Source organism: Podarcis muralis, chromosome 5 (genome assembly GCF_964188315.1).
Source record: "Podarcis muralis chromosome 5, rPodMur119.hap1.1, whole genome shotgun sequence".
Classification (NCBI taxonomy): Eukaryota; Metazoa; Chordata; class Lepidosauria; order Squamata; family Lacertidae; genus Podarcis; species Podarcis muralis.
In genome coordinates this window covers 53,185,477-53,208,220 of record NC_135659.1, presented here as the reverse complement: position 1 = coordinate 53,208,220, position 22,744 = coordinate 53,185,477, and positions in this window count along the sequence as shown.

Here is a 22,744-nt window from a genome sequence, read left to right as displayed (position 1 = left end):
CCTGCAGGGGTGCGGCGAATGGATGAAATCAATCACTGGACAGGCATGAGGCAGGCCACACACTACAGCAATGCTCAGCATAATCTCCAGAGGCAGTGAGGTGCACGCACCAAGGGAAAGGCTGTGTTTGATTTACCCTTTTCATTCAAAATATGAAGCATCCATTTTCACAGTTTGTGGTAAACCTCTATTTAACTGGGGTGTGGGGGGAGGTGAGCAGCGGCTTACAATTGGTTCTGCAGTTAGGCATGCAGCGAATACATAACAAGCTTTCTGTGCCGTGGCGCCCCTCCTTACCTGCGAACAGAGGAAGCTAATTTAAAGGAGACAGAGCTTAGGAGACAAAGAGAGAAATGGAGAGAGTGAGCTTTACAATCCCTGATAACAATTCATATTAGTAAAAAAGAAAAGCTTCAGTGACTTTTCTTTGCTTTTCTGAAGCAGTGACTAATTACCATTAAAAAAAAAAACTATGGACATTTGCTGCCACTACAACACATGTAATAGTTTTAGTGACCAATGAGCTTGGTAAAAGTGCAAAAATAATTGTTTCTCAGTCAGGAATTTCCCCTGGTCTGCAGTTTCTTTGCAGCAGGTCTGTATAACCTCCCTATGGGTCCATAGTATGGTCAACGACTCACACATGTGTGTTTGTCAGACCATGGCTGAGGTCGCTCCGAGCCTTGCCTTTGAAGGTGTGGGTTGCCCCTGTTGGAAAAGATGGCATCTGAGATGGGGGCTGAGAGGTAATATGATGAAAGCTCTGGTTGTAGTGAATGATGCATGATGGTTATACAATTAGAAGTCATCACTTCATCTGGCAGTCATTGAGTGATTAACATGAATGCATGAATGAGTCCTTAGGCCCAACTCCAGAATTCCCAACTCTACCTATTTATTAGGCATAGGCACCTATTTTCATGTGCAATAGGTACCAGTTTATTCCTGACAATGGCACACATCCTGAAAATACATCTGTTTGCCTGACAGAAAGCCAACGTTCTGGGTTTTATATCAAGACTAACAACTTGATATCAGGAGGGCTGTGGGACTCACGTCTTGTTTGAGGCCTTCTCAAGAGGCATCTGGTTGGTCAACAATGTTGGACTAGAGAGGCCTTTGGCCTAGGCCCGCAAGGCTCTCCTTATCTTTTATTAATTTTAGCAGTACACTGCAAATGAAAAAAAAATTCTGAAAAAGTCCAAATACATGTTTCAGTGGCAGAAACAATACACCGTTTGAAATAAAGGAAGCAGTCTGGACTTATTTCCACACTTGGACCATTTAAAGGGCATGAGTTTCCCCAAAGAATCCTAGGAACTGTAATTTGCTGAGGGTGCTGGGAATTGTAGCTATGTGAGGGGTGAACTACAGTTCCCATGATTCTTTGGGGGAAGCCATGTGTGGGTGTGACCTTGATCTCAACCCTCTTATGAGGTTGAACAAGGGTGCTTAAATTGCCTCCATTGACTGCTGGGAGGTTTGCAACATTTGTGGTCATTTATATTTAGCTATAGGGACGCGGGTGGCGCTGTGGGTAAAACCTCAGCGCCTAGGACTTGCCGATTGCATGGTCGGTGGTTCGAATCCCCACGGTGGGGTGAGCTCCCGTCGTTTGGTCCCAGCTCCTGCCCACCTAGCAGTTCGAAAGCACCCTTAAGTGCAAGTAGATAAATAGGTACCGCTTTATAGCGGGAAGGTAAACGGCGTTTCCGTGTGCTGCGCTGGTGCTGGCTCGCCAGAGCAGCTTTGTCACGCTGGCCACGTGACCCGGAAGTGTCTTCGGACAGCGCTGGCTCCCAGCCTCTTAAGTGAGATGGGCGCACAACCCTAGAGTCTGTCAAGACTGGCCCACACTGGCAGGGGTACCTTTACCTTATATTTAGCTATATGAGGTGACTTCACCTCTCACTTTCATGTTTCAAGTGTCTTCCTACATCAAGGGAATCTTTTCAGCCAGAGGACCACATTCCCTTCTGGGGGTCACATGGGGCAAGAAGCAAATATGGGCACAGTAACAAAAGTCAATTTTATCTTTGTACATATGGCAAGGGTGGCCTCTTTAAGAGACATCTCTGAACTGCAGTTGAAGCTCTGCTCCATTATCTGGGTGTGCTTCCCTCCATAGCTCAGTGGGAACCAGGTGGAGTCCTAGTCTTCCCTTTGTAGGAAGTCATCTGCTGAGTTGCTGAGCTTCTGCTTGCCAATAAATACAGCTATGGACATTTTCCCAATTCCTGCTGCTTAAGATGGATTTCTCATTTGCATTTAGTTCATGAGATGATAAATTTACTATCAAATCCATCTTCTCCTTGAATACGAGGGAATTGCATCAGCCTCTGCATCATCCTGACCATCTTAACATTGGGCAATGCTCCAAAAAAGTGTTGCTCCTATCTTTATTGCATTCCTCTCCCTCTCTCTGAGATCGGCTATTTCCATATTTGTTGCTGCTCCCGGGGTCTGAAGAAAAACTATGAGATTCTTGGAATGTAACTACCTTTTCGGTAGGATCCTTTTGATTCAACCAGGGATATGCTTTCTCTATTCTTATAATCTCATTCATCGCATTTAAAACTTCTTAATCTTGACAGCTTTTAAGTCCTTTATGTATACATTCAATTCCTTCTGCGTACCTTCTCGCCATCGTGCTTTATCTTGTGATATGTTATTAGCCCTGTTTCACAATCCTGAACAGCTTTTATTTACCTTCTGTATTTCCATGTTAGAACGTTCAGATAGTAGTAATATTAAGTCCATAGAGCATTTGTTCAAAATAGATGCCCATTTTAAAAAATAAATCCATGTCCTGGTTAAATAAACCTGGATATTTTTTTTAATCCTCAATCCCCTAGGGATCCTCAATGATTTACAGAATAGATTTACAGATTTGGGAGAATTGTAGCATGTATATATCTTTTAGCATCTGCTCTTTTTTCTTTAACTTTCCCCAACTTTGCCAATCTGTATTATTTCCACAATTCGTTATGTTTTGCCCTGTGAGAATGATATTTGAGTGGAATATTCCATAAACCTGGGTAACTGCATCTGTTGTGTCTAATTATTGTGTGTGTGCACAAATTGCACTTACTGCTAATGATCTATCAACAAAAAAGCAGCAGCGCAGGCAAAGGAATTCTGTTGGCCAGTAATGTACAGAAAGGGATACAGTTTCTCAGGAGTGTGGTGTTATCACTCTTCCCAAGAACACTAGATTAAATGGATGAGATTGAAAACGACTAATTAGTTGAAACAGACTATCATCTGGCGTTTGGTCTTCTGATAAGACTTCTGTAAGACCTGCTTGGCAGTGGAACAGTCTCCCTCGGGAAGTGGTGGATTCTCCTACCTTGGAGGTTTTTAAGGAGAGGTTGGATAGTAAGGAATGCTGAGATTCCTGCATTCCAGGGGGTTGGACTAGATGGCCTTTGGGGGTCCCTTCCCACTCTACAATTCCATGATTGTATGATATATATTACACTCTGTTGCTTAATTGTAACTGTGTGTGTGTGTTCTTAGCTTTCAATGAAGGACTGTTTTCACATTTTAGATCTGTTGTTGTTTATGCACTCTTGAAGATTCAGGCCTGTCCCAAGAACATCTGGAGCCAAGCCAGGTCATCTGAATTGGTTGCCTGGAAATGGAGCCAGGGTATGATTGGGATGAAAACACTGCCTCTTTCCACATCCATCACTTTAACTATAATAATAATAATAATTTTATTATTTGTACCTCGCCCATCTGACTGGGTTGCCCCAGCCACTCTGGGTGGCTTCCAGCAAATCTAAAAGCATGATAAAACATCAAACATTAAAAGGCTACCAATGTGGGGACTTTATTTCCTAAAGCAAGTTCTTTTTCTTCTGTATCTGTTGTGATCTATATTTTACTCCAGATTTATCTTCTATAGATTTTGTTATCTGTTTTGAGAAGCTCCTTGGAGACAAAGGTGGAATATAAATCCAATAAATAAATAAATACCTCCTGAAACAGCCATCCAGATAGGAATGGAACAACTAAAACAGAGTGCCGGTGATTCCCACTTCACAGACAGCCTCAGTAGAAAAAGTATCACAGTTGATGGTCTTGAAAATACTATTTGGTCCATGTAGATTGCTGGACTCCTCCAGTTCTCCACCCAGCATAGGTCAGGCTGACCAAAGTTGTTGTCAATCCAAGCAAGACCTGAGGACTGCCAAATTTCTGTTTTTATTTGATTGATTGATTGATTGATTGATTGATTGACTGTTTGTACATTATGACATATGAATACTCTGAATGAATTGTACCTGGAAGCAAACTAGGAGCCAGTGCAGCTGCTGTGATGTGTCCCTCCTAATCCCTGATCCCAGTTAACAGCCTAACAACTATATTTTCATTCCACTGAAGTTTCTGGACAGTCTTCAAAGATAGTCCCAAGTTTAAGATATTACAGCAGTCTAGCCAGGAGGTTAGCACGGCATGGACCACCGCAGCCAGTCTCTCTTTGTTCAGAAGGGGTTGCAGTTGGCATGCCAGCTTCAGCTGGTAGAAAGAGAAGCAATGCCAGTCTTGAAGGGGTCCTGGGGGAAATACCTTCCAAGGTCCCCCTCCCTCCCTCTCCTTCAGGTCACTCATTTTCATCTTTCACTCTTCTCCTTGGCTCCTTCCTACTTGTTGCCTGGTAACTGGGTGGGAGAGAGAATTCCATTCCCTACCTAGCATCTGGTAGGCAGCAGGTAATGCAGCAGGGGGATTAACAGGCCCCTTCTACTTTCTTCTAAGAAAGCAAATAAGAGGAACTCTTCCCCACCCCAGGTTCATTGCTGGAACATGTTAAGGAAGGAGGGCACCAAAAGTCTCTGTGGGGAAAAAGCTTTGGTGAAATCAACAGGAACCGCTTCCTGTCTTACTATTTGCCCACTTCCATGTCAGTCTCCCCCTTTCTCCCCTGATTCAAATGTGTGGCAAAGGCAGAGGGGGCCACTACTGCAGCAGGCGCGAGGGGTGGACCAGTTGTACCTTCTCTCTGTTTCTTGTTTCCCAAGCATAATAATAATAATAATAATAATAATAATAATAATAATAATAATAAAATACCCCACCCATCTGGCTGGATTTCCCAGTTCTCAACATTTCAACATCCATTTGCAATATTTTTTTCAGTCCTCATGAAAATTCATCCACATTTTAGTGAGAATTTATTATAAAAGATACATTTTTGCATCCTGTTTTGGCTAAAATCATATTTTTGTAAAGCATCTTTCCCTCGTGTAATGCGCTTTGTCTGAAATTTTCACTAATATATACATTTAATAAATGCATATGTATTTCTGCAAGTAGATAAATAGGTACCGCTCTGGCGGGAAGGTAAACAGTGTTTCCATGCACTGCTCTGGTTTGCCAGAAGCGGCTTAGTCATGCTGGCCACATGACCCGGAAGCTGTACACCGGCTCCCTCGGCCACTAAAGCGAGATGAGCACCACAACACCAGAGTCGGCCATGACTGGACCTAATGGTCAGGGGTCCCTTTACCTTATTTCTATACACATTGCTTCACTAGGGACCTATGTTGCAAAGATTGGAGAAGCATGAACGTTGAAGGATGGGACTGTATTTCAGTTCACAAATAGTTTCAGAAAAGGCAAATTCTGTCAGTTTGTCTTTAAATGCAAACAGAATTAAATTTCTCCCCTAGGCCTACCAACCACACACTCACCATCTTCATTTCCCAGAGTTCCAAGCAGGCTCGGAGGTATAGCGCTCTGGGAAACAAAGATGGAGGTCTGAGTGACTGGAGCTTCACTCTGTTCCCCACTCACTCTGGTTATTTTTAAAGGAAAGACATTACGGATGACTGCTACTAACAAAGGCCAGCCACCACCCCTGCACCCTGTGCAGGGGCCCAGACCTGTGGCCCATCACCCAGCCCAAGCAGTGCCACTGGGTGAAAACAAAACTGTGTGCCAAGGAGACAACGTCTGCATTCAGTGGCAAAGGGATAAATGATAACCGTCAAGTTGCAAATCTGATCCCTCAAGGAGAGTGGAGACCCATGTAGAAGAGCTTGGACACCTCCTTCCTAGATAGCCAAGCCAGCCACTGAGAAGCACATCCATCTTGCCTGCAACAAACTTCAGCTTATTGGCTCTTGTCCAATCAATTACCAAGTCCAGGCATCAATTTAGCACTTCTGCTGCCTCACCAAATCCAATGAAAGGAGAGATTTTCAAGCAGAGAGATTGTTCAAAGGGGGGTGGCAAGGAAGAACTGGTGCTTTTTATTAGAAAAAGAAATTTAGCTTACTTCGCTCAAAAATTATTCCATTGTAGTTTAGTATTTTTAAAATCCTGAACCACAGAAAGTCAAAAGAGGCAGCACTTTAACTTGGAACCAGACGCTGTAGCAACATTTATGCCCTCCCCCCTTTATTTTGCCTTCTCAAACAAGGACCTTTAGGAGAGAGTTGTGGTTGACTGGCAAGTTGACTCAAATTTTTTATCCAAAAGGTCTAAGCTGCCATTTCTGGGTTCAGCCCCTTAACATGTTTCAGCCCTTTAGAAATAACCTACTTCTCAAACTCAGTTTCTGTGGGGACCAAGCTATGCATTACACAGGGTGTATTTATTCATTCAGTGTAATATTGTTTGTAAGAGTGCTGCCTGCCTTCTCCCCCCATCCCTCCAACTGTTTGCCGCCTGAGTATCTGCATGGTTTCGCTGTTCAGCAGCTACAAGGTCATGGGAACACACCTGGATACAGGGCCGTCTCATCCATGAGGCAGACTGAGGCAGCTGCCTCAGGCAGCGGAATTCAAGGGGCCTCTCTGTGGGTGTCCTCTACACACACACACACACACACACATACACACTGCCTCCAGAGAAGCAGCTGTGGCAGCTTCCAGTGAGATCTTGCAGTGGGCTAGAGTCCACTGCATCACATACATGAAGTGTAGGGATGGGGGCGGAGAGAGAATTGGATTCAGTTTGCATTTAAATGTGAACCTACCTAATTCACACTTCCTGAACAATACAAGGACCTAAACAGAGCCACCCCTGAAAATTCACGTTTTCCAAATTTTGTAATGCAGTTCTCCTGCTGAGTAATGAGCACAAAAATGCATATACTGTGCTAGTGTCCATAAAAATGCATCTATTGGGGAAAAGAACGGACAAGATGCATTGTTATTTTAAATGAAATTGCTTTGAAGAAAAGTGCATATTAGGCAAAATTGCATACAAACTTGTGAATATTCAAAAAGATCCACATTAAAATGCTGGTGAATTTTCATAAGGATTTATTTTAAAAATCACACACTGATGTGGAAATGTGGAGAACTGAATTTAAGGTTGGAAAAAATGAGAGAGAAACCAAAAGGGACAGATTTGTCCATCTCTAATGAAGTATTAACCCGAGTTTGGCAGATATATCTGTGCACACACAAGGCTGTAGAGGAAAGGGGGGGGGGATATTATAGGGAGTAAGGTTGAAGGGGAATAAAATGCCAAAAGTACAGACAATGACAATTACTGTAAAGCTTAAATGTATGTAAAAAATGTACAGTGATCTTTCACAAAGCAGTGTTGATAATAACACAAACATCCAGGGATAACCTATTATCTCAATTCGGGCCTCAGGTTAAACTATGGAACTTCTTGTAATTCAGTTGTAATTCAGCAGTTTCATGCTGGAGGCTCCTTTAGAAGTTTGTTCAAGAAAGGCCACGCTAACATCAGTAACAGGGCATCCTGGGAAGCTGCAATGTTCTCCCAGTGGTTTCTGACTATTGCACTTTCTAAAGTCTGATTTGTGGCTATTTATTCTTTTTGTGCCCAACCTGTTGTCGAACAAGAGCTCTGGATCAAAGTACAGATATTAGACGTGTCAAGAAACTGCCTGAATGAGACCATTCCGATTTCAGGCAGCTTATTTTGGTACAATCACGGCCTGTACTCTACTGAAACTTTGCAAGGTGGCTGTTTCCTATATACCAGCTCACGGTGCATGTTGGACTCAGCTGTTTCCTTCCTCTCCACCTCAGGATTCGTATGGGAGGGGGCAATCCATAGGGAATACTGATGCACACAAAGCAACAAGCAACAGAGAATGCCCACATTGTAGAAGCAGCTCCAAGCAGCTCCCTCATGGCGACCTTATTGTAGAGAAGCCACCTTAATGTGCAATTTTTGAAGAGTCTTCTCCAAAGGGAGTCAATGTATAATAACAATTTAAAAAGCAATTTCATGCAGGCCTGAGTGAACTAAATAAAGGAGGGAATGTACTGCTGAATCCAAAGCAAGCTGGGCGTTACACACTTGTAGTATCCTTCATTTCTGTTTCATGAATGGTGACCGCCATCGCCACCAATTCACTGACACCTATTACTGTGAAGTCAGCATCACACATGACATTAAAATGCCGTAGTCGCTATATTTCTCAGCCTGGTCCTCACCCCAAGAAAATATTAAAAAGTAATGAGGGGGGGAATGGACCGGTGAAAAAATTAGCAAGATAAAATTATATATATATATCCTGCTTTATTTAATGTACTTAAAAAACATGACTGTATAAATGATACACTCTTTCCATATGCATTCAGGAGCTGTTTTACTATATAGGGTTGCATTTAAAACATCCGCTGCACAGCTGTTTGTGTGACCTGGGTCTCAGATGCATTGTAAGGAGGAGCAGAAGGTGCTCAGGACTGGTTATCTGACATACACACTTTTGCATTGTTAACATTCATTTGCCACTTCCAAGAACTGTTTATCCAAGAACTCTTTAAAAGGTCTGTTTATGAGCCACATTGGAGTTATACTTTTTCTGTTTGTTTGTTTTCCTTTTTCTCAGCTCACATGAGTGCCTTACTGGCATGAGAAGTGTCATTTATGATCCTGAAGGTAGCAGAGAAAGGGGCTAGCCTAAAAAAATAAAAAAATATATATGAAGCTGCCATGGGCTCAAACAGCTACAGGAATGAGCCTGGAGACATTGTATGCATAATTGGCTTAGAGGACTTTGCAAGGTACTGGCTTGTGTGCAATGCTGCCCTCTTCTGGAATCTGATGGCCTCTTCATATAAATCACTCCTCACCCTCAGTGAATCTCATGTGCAATTTTCAATACACCGTTTGCACAATTTGAGTCCCAAACCTTCATCTCTGGGATGGAAGCTCAAAGCTATTCCAAAAGCAACTGTTATTAAGGTCTTCACCTCCATCAGATTTTTTTTTTGGGGGGGGGGGGAGATTCTCATGGATACATATACATTGTTGTTCATCCACCAAAATGGGAACTATCCATAATACAGATGTTTCCTACTGGATTCCACATTGCCAACTTTTTTTCTGACATGGCTTTTGTTCCATTAAGTACTGTGTGACCAGCAGAAACCCCATTGGTACTGTATCGGTATGCTGGGGGAAAGCTTTGCCTGCTAATGTTTCCATTTTTTCAGCAGTGGTTTAAATGCACAGGAGCCCCTGCACAGAAAATAGTTGGCAGCTGTTAAATCTGATTCCTGCTCATGGGCTTGCTTCAAGTGGCTGGCCATTTCTCATGCAATGTACTCCACATGCTTGCCCTCATAAGTCCAAATGCATAGGCATGGAAACAAACAATGTAGTAGAGATCTTGAGCAGTAGCCTGGATAAAACAATTCTGAGGATGTCAGGCAAGCAGGAGACCATACGATAAAGATATCACGAGGAGGCTACAAGTTTGGCCACTTCAGCATTTATTCTGCATTCTAAAAGCACTTATGAGCTCTTGGCACCAAAATATCTGAACAAAGCAATATATACAGTCTTGTATTCACACCCCAAGGTGCTTAGAGGAGACAAAGTGTTCCACTAAATCTCCTTTGTGGCTGAGGAGATAATAAGTGAGAGCATCTGCATAAGTTAACATTCCACTAGGGCCTGTGTCAAGAGAGTCCCAAGCCCTAGTCCAGCATCTTAAACCCTAAACACCACTAACTGAGACAATTGCATTTTTTAAAACAGCCATTCATGGTTCAACATAGTTTGCAGATTTTTGGTTGTACTATTCTATGGCAGGCTTATACTGTTGTTGTTGATGTTTTACGTTTTATTTAAGTATTTATTTAATATTTTCATGACCATTAACAAAACTAGCAAGTAAACAGTGTTTTGTTTTGCACACGTGTCTTTGCTGTTTATTTCTTTATTTAAATTTATATCCTGCTCATCCTCCCAAAGCAAAACAATACAATGAAAAATAAAATGAATAGAAACATTTAAAAACACAAAGAACATCGAAAAACATTTCCATTGTTTTTAAATTCCTCCTGAATGTTAATAATGAGGGAGACACCTGCCCAGGGTGTCTTATTTCTGCCTGTCAGGCTTTTATTAAAGGAATAGCCTCTATCGGGGCAAGGGGGAGATATGGTGATTCAGCTTCCAGAATTGTATGTGTACGTGTTGTTTCCTATTCTCTGGCACTGGAATTTTTTATTTTTTTTAATTATTGTTTTAAACTGACCAGATGGTAACCCTACCTGGAGATTTGACTTACTTGCTGATAAAGCAGAAGGTGAAACTAAGAGCTACTTAGAGGCATATGATGCTGCATAGCAGCAGGCTAAAGGGCAAAACTGAAATATACAGGTCATCAGACATCACCAGACCAGAGCCATGGGTTTTCTCCCAGTTTTTTTTCCATGGGAAATCAACAAATCTTGATTCTTCCCCCCAAAAAAACAACAATAACAAAAACCCAGTTTGTTCTGTTCCTTCATGATTTACCATGAAGCATAAGCATACAATGATTGTTTTAAGTGAAAATGTTATTTGTCAGAAATTATCTTCTCATGAGTTTAGATTGTGATGGTTTAGTGTTTTAAATGGCCAATCCTAAAATATATTCTTGGCTAGCCCTGAGTAAGTACAGATGAAAGGAATACTCAGCAGAATCTAATGTGAAGCACTTTGAACTCATGGAAGCTCTGTATAAATGTTAAGTGCTATTACATTTTACGCTTGCAAATATAACGATCATCCCTCTGAACCCCCCTGAGATCTTACAATGAAGGATGGTATATAAATTATTATTATTATTATTATTATTATTATTATTATTATTCCTGTATCTTTATATGGAAATACACGAATTGTCTGAATTGAGAAGACCTGACTCCACTGTACTGAAATCCAAATGACTCCAAAATATAATCTCCGGAGTGGATAGATCTTTTGTTATTTTCGTAACAAACCAGGGTAGGCCTGTTCATCCCGTGCATTGATGAACTATGGGCAATGTGGCTCAATACAGTCTTCTCCGAATAGTCCCATTTGACACTTATTTAGTACTTTCAAGTGTTCAAAGTACTTTGCATATGTTTTCCTTGCAATGCTTGCAACAACCCTGTAGGGAATTACTATTATCCATTTCATCATGGATTTGAAGGAGAGAGAGAGAAGATTATCTAATATTAGGGAAGAAGCAAGTTCTGAACTGGGGGTTTTGCTGATTCATAGCTCTACCACAATAACAAGAGCAACAGAAACTTATAATGCACCTGAAACTTTCTCGATGCTATTTTCTTAAAGTGAAAAGTCAGTCCTTGTGCACATGCTTGTAATCAAATAGACATGATACAGAAGGGGAAAAAGAATAATAATCATAATCATAATAACAATTAATTATTTCTACCCCACCCATCTGGCTGGGTTTCCCCAGCCACTCTGCGCAGCTTCCAACAAAAGATTTAAAATACATTAAAGCATCAGTCATTAAAAACTTCCCTAAACAGGGCTGCCTTCAGATGTCTTCTAAATGTCATATAGTTGCTTATTTCTTTGACATCTGATGGGAGGGTGTTCCACAGGGCAGGGGCCACTACCCAGAAGGCCCTCTGCCTGGTTCCCTGTAACTTGGCTTCTAGCAGTGAGGGTACCACCAGAAGGCCCTCAGCGCTGGACCTCAGTGTCCAGTCAGAACAATGGGGGTGGAGACGCTCCTTCAGGTATACTGGGCTGAGGCCGTTTAGGGCTTTAAAGGTCAGCGCCAACACTTTGAATTGTGCTCAGAAACGCAGAGGAAAGAGGAAAACAAGCACTAAAGCAGAGCTCTTTCTGGCAGAGAGGAAGACGCAGCTCCTTCTTCTCTGGCTGATGGATAGACTCAGCCTGATCTTCTCCTTGCCACAATCTATTTCCTGGGAGGAAAGGGGTTCATCTTCCCACAGTGCAGAAAGTGTGATATTTTCACTCACGGGGGAAATGGCTATTCACCAGAAGCAATTTTAGCTAACCACTTTTGCACAGCTGGAAAATGGTATACGCCTTATATCTGTTGCCTTATATCCAGTCAAATCAGACAGTTTGTCCATTCAGCCCTGTGTTTCTGACTCTGATGGACAGGCAGAAGTCTCCCATAACACCTGCTTCCTGGACCTTTAAATTAGAGAAACCAGAGATTCGATCTGGGACCTTCATAGCATGCGCTTCACCACAGAGCTATGACTCCTCCCTGGTGTGGTATGAGGGTTTCTTTTTAAAAATATAACTCCAGGATTCAGATGATTAAGATGTGAGAGCCTGCCTTGCTAAATGCTTCTGTTTTTCACACATCCCTTATAGTTTTTATATATAAAATGTGTGCGGCTCCTGTCTATTTGAGCATGCTGCAGATGGTCTTCAGCAAAGTGTCTCTTCCAATTTCTTTCCATCAGCCACATAAACAAATGATAAGAATAGCAAAACCCATCTATTTTTAGTCAGAGACAGCGAAGTCTTCTGTTATCAATATGAATACCAAACAGAACTAAGCCATAAACCTAAGCGAGAATTAAATCAAATTCCCCTTCCAACGCAAGTGCAATGTTTTATTAGACTATTCAGTTGTGACACTGAGTCCATCAGCTGAAGTCACCCATCAACTGTCAACACCTGGACAGCAGACTGAGCAGGCCCAAAAGTTGCATGGCCCTCCCATGATGGTGAGATGTGTTGTATTTCTATGTAAATTAGAGTGATTTATTTTTAAATTTGCATCTACAGCGGTACCTCGGGTTAAGAACTTAATTTGTTCCGGAGCTCCACTCTTAACCTGAAACTGCTCCTAACTTGAGGTACCACTTTAGCTAATGGGGCCTCCCGCTGCCACTGCGCCACCACCGTGCAATTTCTGTTCTCATCCTGCAGCAAAGTTCTTAACCTGAGGAACTATTTCTGGGTTAGCGGAGTCTGTAACCTGAAGCGTCTGTAACCTGAAGCGTCTGTAACCCGAGGTACCACTGTATATATTAATGCAGACCTTATCCTCTTTTGAGTTTTTTTGGTGATGAGGCAGCAGCCCCCCCTGCTTGCCTCTATCTATGGATGCAGAGAGAGAGAGATAGACCAGAGAACTTTGTGGATTGGGCCCAGTGTGAAGAAACAGCAGGGTTCCATCAGATTAAAAAGTAGCCCCAGTGGTATGTAGCAGCGGAGGAAGCCTCTCGGGCACCTGAGGTGGCATGCACCATAGGGGCGGGGTGGGGCGGGGCAAGCAGCACCCATAGGGATGGGACAGGGTGTGCAGGACCCATAGGGACAGGGGGCACCATGGGAAGTCGGCCTCCCTACAGCTGGGGGGGAGGCAGCGGGCGTACAGGATGGAGCCTGCGGGCTCCTGAGACGTGTGGCTCGGGCGCGCTGCAGGCCCCATGGTGAGTGCCGTCTGCCATTTTGTCACCCCCCTCAGTGAGGACACCCGGGGTGGACCGCACCTACTGCACCCCCCCCCCTTGCTATGCCCCTGGTGGTATGGTATGGAGTGCATTCCCTGCTGAAATATAAGAGGCTCCATGCAGATCAATGTTCTGCCAGCTTTTGCAGATGTGCCTGTTTACCCAGGCATTCCTTCAATTTCTCTATCTGTCTCCTGTTTTCAATTGCAGTATTGTTTTAATCGCACAGTTTTAGTGTGCCTTTTCAGCGAGGAGGCATTGCCATTGTACTCACTGGTGCAGAGTGCTGCCATTTTGTGCTAGCACCCATGTCATTTTTGCAAAAAGGGAGTGTGTGTGTGTGTTTTAATTAGGGATATATTTTTTAAATTGGTTTCTGCAACTTAGTTTTATACAGTGGAACCTCAGGTTGCGGACATAATCCGCGACGGAGGCACGTCCACAACCCGCAGCGTTCGTAACCTGCAGCGCTGCACATGCGCATGCGTGTGATGCGATTTGGCACTTCTGCGCATGTGGCGAAACCTGGAAGTAACCCTTTCCGGTTCCTCCAGGTTTCCCACAGTACGCAACCTGAAAATGCGTAACCTGAAGCGTCTGTAACCCAAGGTACCACTGTACTTTGTAAACTGCATAGAAGGCTGTTTTGGCATTAATTGGTATATAAATTTATAATTAAGTAACTAATTATATTAACAATGTTTTAAAAGTTGTGGCAGTCATAGCAATGAGGGGGCTGCTTTCCTAGGGGCAAAAACAATGGAGCTGGTCTGTAAAACATGAGACAGGGGGTTGCAGCTTTGGACTTCCATGTCCATTTCTTCATCACTGTCTGACTGTAGTCTGCACAACTACCTAAGGTTGGCTTTTTGACCACTGAGCCTGGAATTCCCTTGCTCCAACAGTCCACCCAATTCCTTCCTTTCACATCTTGAGGAAACAACATAAAAGTAATGCCTTTGAGACAGCTGGGTTTGCTAGAGTTTTTCACGTAAACTTTACTTTGATGTTCAGAGTCTATCACTAATTGTAATTAAAAATGGGGGAGAAATTAGATTCAGTTTGCATTCAAAGGCTATTTCACACTTTCTGAAAAAGTGAAACACAGCCATCCTTCAAAATTTGCATTTCTCTGAATTTTGCAATGCTGTTCTCCAGCCAAGTCATATGTACAAACAAACAAAAAGCATATACTGGGGTAAAAGGTCCATAAAAATGCACTTATTGGTGGAAAAAAGCACGCAAACATCTGTTACAATGGGGGAAATTGCTTTGCGAAAGTGTGTGGAAGAGGCAAAAATACAGAATTAATGTGTGTATTAGGAGAATTTTGCACTAAAATGCTGGTGAATTTTCAACAAGAACTTTAAAAATAAATTCACAAACCGGGGTGGAAATGCAGAAAAGTGGACTGAAGAGCAGGCAGACGAGAAACAGAGAAGCCAACATTGTCAGGTTTGCTCATCCGTAATGGTGATGGGGCCTGAAAGGATTTTCTCCCAGTCTAGTGCTCCTGGGAATGAGACTCTCCCTCTCTGTTATGGTATGGCACCACGTAACTGGTCTCTGGCCTAAGCATTCTGCCCCACCTTCAGGGAAATCCTTGCTTGCCTGATGTCACCTCTGTCAAAGCTCACCTTTTCTACTGCTTTTTCTAACATGGATGCCATAGCTAATTTATCAGGAGTTTGGGCTGTGTGCATGTTCAAATCCTCTCCTGGCCTGCACTTCTGTTATTTTCTTATATTCCACTGATGGCTTAGAATCCATTATTCCAGGGGTTGCTAAGTGTTCTCTAGAAGACCCTTAGAGGCACACAATGTCAACTGTACTTTCAGTATCATTTCCCATTACATTTTCTTGTTTTGTTTGTTTACAGTTTCATCTCATCCCTCCCCCCCTTTTTTTGCTTTCTGTAGGAGATGTTCCAGTTGTCATGGTAACCTCTCTCTTCTCTCCCCCCGCCCAGATGTTTTCATACATTTCTTTGTGGTCTCTCTATATATAGCCATGTAGTTTCCCCCTAACCCTGCTCTGCAATGATAATAAGACCTGACTAGCAAGGAAACTGTCTTTTCTTACTCTTAGCCAGCCACTTCCATTAGAAAGTAGAGCATCACAGGCTTTCCTATGTAGTTGATCACATGAATCTTCCCAAATTCTGTCCTTCTCACCAGGAACAGTTGACCTGATGGGTCTTTAGTTGTTGTTTGATGGATCTGGAGAGCGATTTAGACAGTTTGTTGGCTTTTCATACGTTGAAGAATGGGCTTACTGACCAGGTAGCCCATTGAGCTCAGTGATATGGATCATCTCAATGCTATTTGTGGTTGAATTGTTACAATGTTGACATTTCCCTGTGGGCAGGGCTTTTTTGCAGCCGGGACTTGGCAGAACTCAGTTTCGGCACATCCCAGATGGGCACCATTGCCCTTCTAAGAGAATGTGTGTGGTAGTCAGAATCAGCATGCTTAGGGAATGCTGATTGTGCTGATTATGACTACAAAATTGTGGATTCATTCTATCATGCACCTCCCATAATCCTTGATTAAAAGATTAAAGGAAAGTAACAAACGAGCATCTACCAACAGTTGTATTAAGAATTACCGTATTTTTCACCCCATAGGGTGCACCGGCCCATAGGACGCACCTATTGGGGGGGGATAAAGAAAAAAATTTATTTTCCCCCCAGGCGCGGGGCTAGGGAAGCCCAAGCTTCCCCCGACCCCAGCCCCCAGAACAGGCAGTTCTCCGCAAGCCTTGGGAGACCAGCGCAACTTCCCGCCAGGCTCCCACACCTTGCAGATATCTGCCTGAAGCCCAAACCAGGTCGGGGAACAGCGGGATGGCGGCGCTCCGCCTCCCCGCTGTCCCCCGAGCTTGTGGGGCTGTCGGTGGTGAGAAGCGCACTTCTCCCTGCCGCCAGCCTCCAAACCAGGTCGGGGGACAGCGGGATGGTGGCGTTCCACCTCCCCGCTGTCCCCCGAGCTTGTGGTGCTGGCGGCAGGGAGAAGCGTGCTTCTCCCCACTGCCAGCCTCCAAACCAGGTCGGGGAACCGAAGCCCGGGGCGTGCTGTGCAGCGCGCCCCAGGCTTCGAGATGCAGGCTGCTATCCGCAAGCCTAGGGAGCCCGACGGGAACTCCCGCGGGCTCCCAAAGCTTGCGGAGAGCTTCCTGAAGCCTGGGGAGTGAGAGGGGCCGGTGCGCACCGACCCCTCTCGCTCTCCAAGCTTCAGCGAAAGCCTGCATTCGCCCCATAGGACGCTCACACATTTCCCCTTCATTTTTGGAGGGGGAAAAGTGCATCCTATAGGGCGAAAAATACGGTAAGTCTAAATTTGAATTTTCTGGGAAATGTATCTCCTTTTTCCCACACCACACTTTGAGAACTGATTGGCCAGAGACCTTTGTGACCTCTCTGCCACTCTGGTGGGGAAATCATATTATAATGCCTACCAGTAGTTTACTGCCTGTGTTCTTTGTCATTTAATGCCCCTTCCATCCAGCCCTTCCCTTAATGACATCACCCACATCTCTTTCCTATAGCTAAGTATGTCCTCAGTCCCCATGTTGTTCAGTCCTCAAGTATCTCACTCACTGGACTGCTCCACACACCCCTTGCCTTAGCCTGCTCCGAACTAGTGGATACCTGTAGAAGGCAAACTTCCTCAGCTTTGTGAAACCCTTGCCTTTTCTTGCTGATTCTCATCTGGTAGGGGTCATATTGGCTACACCTGCCTTAGAACATCACAGAGAACAACTGAGGCATATATACATATCAATTTCTGTATTTACACAGGGAATGGGTGACTGACTGTGAGGCCCTCACTCTGCATACACATTTATAGACCAGCACCATCATTCTCATCACAGCAGCCCCTCCCTCCTGTCTTGGGTCAATCCATTTAATGCATCACCTTTACTCCACTGTTTTTCCATGCTTCATCCAACATGCTTTTCAGACCCAATGCAGAATCCCCAAGCAGTCTTTGCACCTTGCTACAGCACCCACTACAAACACACCTGTTTCTAATAGTTCCTGGGTAGGTCAAAATTGCACACCTTGAATGATGTGTTCTGCATCTGCTGAGGAAAGAGGCTAGAGTTTGCAAGCATCACAACAGGTGCTTACAAGTCTATTGGCAATGCATTGTTTGCCCCGGTTCAGCTCAGCTATGTAGGTGTTTGTGCTGTCATTAGCCTTGATAGTGCTGCAACCCTAAGCAGCTTCCCTGGTCAACAGGTTGCTTACAACATGACCATACAGGCCCATTGAGTGTCCTGGGAATATTCCCTGATTCCCTATAGCCTTGTGAATCTGGAACATTCAATTATTCATCCAGTATCTCTATTGTCAGTACATGCCAATTCTACCTGGTAAGGTTGTCACACAAAGCCTGATTTTTCATCATTGTGGCTTTTTTTCTACACTGTTCCTAACACAGAAAATTTGGCAATTTAAAATTCTACTGCAAAACATTCGGGGGAAAAGAATTTCAATGTTTGTGTTTGTTTTTGTTTGTTTGTTTGTTTGTTTGTTTAAAAAACTATCACACAACCCAACATTGACTGAAACTGAAAACAAGAACCATATAACTATGGAATCTACAGTAAAAATGTGTGTCCAATTTGTACAGTAGCACACCACAGTTTGTTTTCATGTTACAGCGATGTCAAATACTATTTAATCCACAGTGCCAAAAATGAAGGTTGATGCAATAATGCGCACCAGGAAATGGTTTGATTTTACATTGTGATTCACAATTCTGATGTTTCAAGAAGATTCTGCTAGTGTTTTCCCATGACCAATTATCCAATCAGTGACTGCTTTGTGAGCCTTCTTCATTAGCTGCACATCTTCAGAAGGCTATTGTTCAAGAGTAGATCATTCCCCCCCAAAAAAGTGCCATTAATATTAGATGACGAATGACACTTTGCAGTGTTTAAAAATATCTTACAATCATTTCCATAATAATAAAGAAACACAGTAAAACCTTCTGCATATGAGATATAACTCAAGAGGTAGAAGAACTATTATAAAATACCTTACAATGTGGAAAGCAATTGGTAATTTCCCATTTGGTTTATGTTCTCAGTGATGACTTGCTCTAGAAAAGGCTCCAGGACTTCTCCTTTCCAGGGTGCATTCCTTTTTAATGTAGGTGACATAACGAGGAAGTAAAATGACCCAAATTACAAATGGCCAGTTAGCTGGCGTTTAGAAGACCTGCATTTAAACCCTGAATGCCCATAGTGCCTAACTACTCATTATGCATGGCTGCTGCTGTGTTCACCAGTGGCGTAGCGTGGGTTGTCAGCACCCGGGGCAAGGCAAGTAATTTGCGCCCCCTAACCCGTGGATTTGCGCCCCCTAACCCATGGATTTGCGCCCCCTAACCCCCAGATGTTGCGCCCGGTGCGGCCAGCCCCCCCCTGCACCCCCCACGCTACGCCACTGGTGTTCACTTCAAAGTTTAGCATGAACCTACCTAATATGCAGTTCCTGAAACACTATTTGAAACAAAACACAGCTGTCCTTTGAAATTTGCACTTCTCTGAATGTTGGTATGCAGCCCTGCAAAATATGCATACCAAGAGAAAAGTAAACTAGGGGAAAGTGAAAACCCAAAAATGCATTTTGGTACATTATTTTCATAAACATATGGATTTGTGTGCATATGCTTTGGTTGGCTGGAGCACTGCATTGCAAAATTTGGAGAGGTGTGAATTTCAGAGATGCCTTGCATTCCGGTTTGCATATTGATTCAGGAAGTCTGAATTCAGCAGGTTCTAATGAAAATACAAACCAAATGAATTTCTTCCCTCATCACAAATGCACCATACTATGAATCTAAAGCAGAGAGGGGAAGAGACACAGGGCTGCTGTTTTCTCTGGCAGCAACATCTATTTCCAGACTCAGTTCTCTCTAAAATGGAAAAACCCAGCCTTCCTCATGCTCTCAGTCTATGAAAGTTTGGCTAAATGGCTATAGCATTATACATTTGACCTTGGATCAAGTCTTGTCCCTTTTATAGCACCATAGACCCATTGCTAAGTGGAGGCTCAGAGTCTGGTAAGAAGGAAATACATCTCTTTTAAATGCATCTGGCTTAGTGGATCCAAAATCTTCAAATGTAATAATAATTAATAATAATTTTAATTAATAATAATGTAGAAACAGGTGAGTCAAATATGACTTTTATTCTGGTTTTGTCAGGGTCATTGCAAGCTGGAACTAATGCCCACAGTTCTAATAATGACTGCAAAAACTATCCTGGGGTTTGCAAGCCAATTATTAATCAGTGACCCAAGAGACATCTTATGGAACATGGGTGGCGCTGTGGGTTAAACCACAGAGCCTAGGGCTTGCTGATCAGAAGGTTGGCGGTTCGAATCCCCGTGACGGGGTGAGCTCCCGTTGCTCGGTCCCTGCTCCTGCCAACCTAGCAGTTCGAAAGCAAGTCAAAGTGCAAGTAGATAAATAGGTACTGCTCTGGCGGGAAGGTAAAGGGTGTTTCCGTGCGCTGCTCTGGTTAGCCAGAAGTGGCTTAGTTATGCTGGCCACATGACCCAGAAGATGTACACCGGCTCCCTTGGCCAGTAAAGCGAGATGAGCGCCGCAACCCCAGAGTCGGCCACGACTGGACCTAATGGTCAGGGGTCCCTTTACCTTTACCTTTAAGAGACATCTTACCTTACACGTTAGCCCTGTTGGCTGGGTCTGATGGGAGTTGGAGGCCAACAACATCTGGAGAGTCACAGGCTCCCCATTCCATGATGCCTGATAAATGATGCTGCAGATAGCTGAAAAGTAATAGATTGCTTACATATTTTTAGACCTGGTCATCATAAAGAGCAAAAGAATTGGTAAATCTGCTTCCAGATTCCAGTACCTCAAAACGCAGATAGAAAACTTGGGAGAAGACGAGATCAGAATACTTTTGCTTGGCATCTAATTTCTTGTGCGCAGGGAATATTTTTGATGGAAGAGTTTCCAGTTGTGTGACACACAAACAAGCACACACACAGTCTATATTGATACAGTTTAGACAAAGGTTTGCCATTTCATCGGCTGCTTGTGGGGGAACAGAGCCTTAAATTGCTGTCATCTTCCATGAAGGTATCCATCTCTCACTGAATTTCACTGGGATTGGGCACCTGCCCTCCTGCAAATCCTATCCACAATATATGACATTATCCTTTTCAGAAGCAGCATCATTTTAGGATGGAATACTATAAGAAACACAAAGAGGCATCCTCGCTAATAACTCTTTATGCAGCCAAACAAATAAATAGATCAATAATCTCATATTCAGTCCCCAGCATTTCAAGGTGGGGGTTGAAAAAGACCGCTGGAAAGCAGTGATCAGCATAAGTGATCATGAGCTAGATGGACCAAAGGTCTGATGTAGGTTAAGGCAGCTTCCTATGTTCCTTGGTTCAAAGGGCAGCATGGAAACTTCTATATGTGTACCTTCCAAGCCCAGCACCCCCTTCTTACTGCAGCTTGATGAAAAGCTGTTCCCAAAAGCTGGGGGGGGGGGAGGTCAGAAGTGGCCTTGAACATAAGGAGCCTGCAGTTATACCAGAAAATCATGGGGTTTGGCTACTAGGCATGCCCTATGTTGTTGTTGCTTTAGTAGTTGGCTGCAGTGTCTTCTTTCTATGGGCATACATGTAAACTGCAACGTATTGGTTGCAATGTATTCCTGCCTTGTATACAAGCATGTATTTCACTATCACACCACTTCTTCTCAGCTTTCAGAAACAGGCCTCTGACCCAGCACACAGCTCACACCCACAGATTTTCTCAGCTTCTCGAACGTGCCAGTCCCACCCAAACAAGTCCACCCACCGACATTGTCACGAGGCCCTGCCTATTTTCAGCTTTTAGGCTCATTCTCTTTAAAAAGCCCCCCGGTTGGTTATGTTCTCTTGGGCAGTCCCTGTCTCCAAATGCCAGCGTTCTCCAAACTACACAGGTGGCATTTGGTCTGTAGAGAACAGGACACTTATTTTGCCAGGGAAAACTTAGCAATTCAGGTAGGAGGAGGAAGAGAGAGAGTGAGTGAGACCTGAGAGGCCATTTGGATGAATACATTAAGAAGTCTGAAAAGACTGGCTTTTAAGCAAGTTGTTCAATTGTTATCGGACCCCGCAGTTATATATCTACATGATTTTATAATATTTTTGACAGTGGGATCAAGGACACAAAGGTGCTTCAACATGCTTAAATAATAGCAACCCCTTGCAATTACAACCCAGAAGATTTAAAAAAAAAATCATGTATGTAAAGCAGGGGTGTGATTCTCCAGAAGTTATTGGAATACAACTCCCATCAGTCCCAGTTAGCATGGCTAATGGTCAGGGGTGATGGTAGCTGCAGTTCAACATCTTCTGAAGGACACAAAGTTGGAGAAGTCCAGATTTTATTATCACCTTCATGTTCATTAATTACATTTACATCCCACCTTTCTTCCAATGAACTAAGGGCAGTGTATATGGCTCTCTCCCTTCCCATTTTATCCTCACAGCATCTTGAGGCAGCTTAGGCTGAGAGACAGTAACAGGCACAAGGTCACCCAGTGAGATGCATGGCTGAGTGTTCCTCCATAGTTTCTGTTCTTTTCATTGAGGCTGCAAAATACAGTACAACGTCCCAATGGACTGTGTCTTTAGGCCACTGCTCGCAAATCCACCAAGACAGAACACTTTGATTTAAGCAGATTTACTGCCATTAACTCAATGGGATTAGCCTGTAGTTGAATTTCTGAATTGCCTTTCGTGATACTCTTAACATCAGCCCCCATTCCCTGCTTTGTTTACCATCTAGGTTGATGAAGAGTTCTACAGAACTTAAAAACCTGCACACTGTCGTGTGACATTTTAGTTGGCCTCATATTGCCCTTATTTTTCTTAAAATATACTGTGTTCTTTGTAGCCTGCTATGCTGTGCTTTGAAATTACCTGATAAAGATGGATGTACAGTCTGTGAAGCCTTAGCTCTAAGCAGAAAAGCTGATTATTTCCTGTTCTCCTGACGTACAGTATGTCAAAATAGGGACAA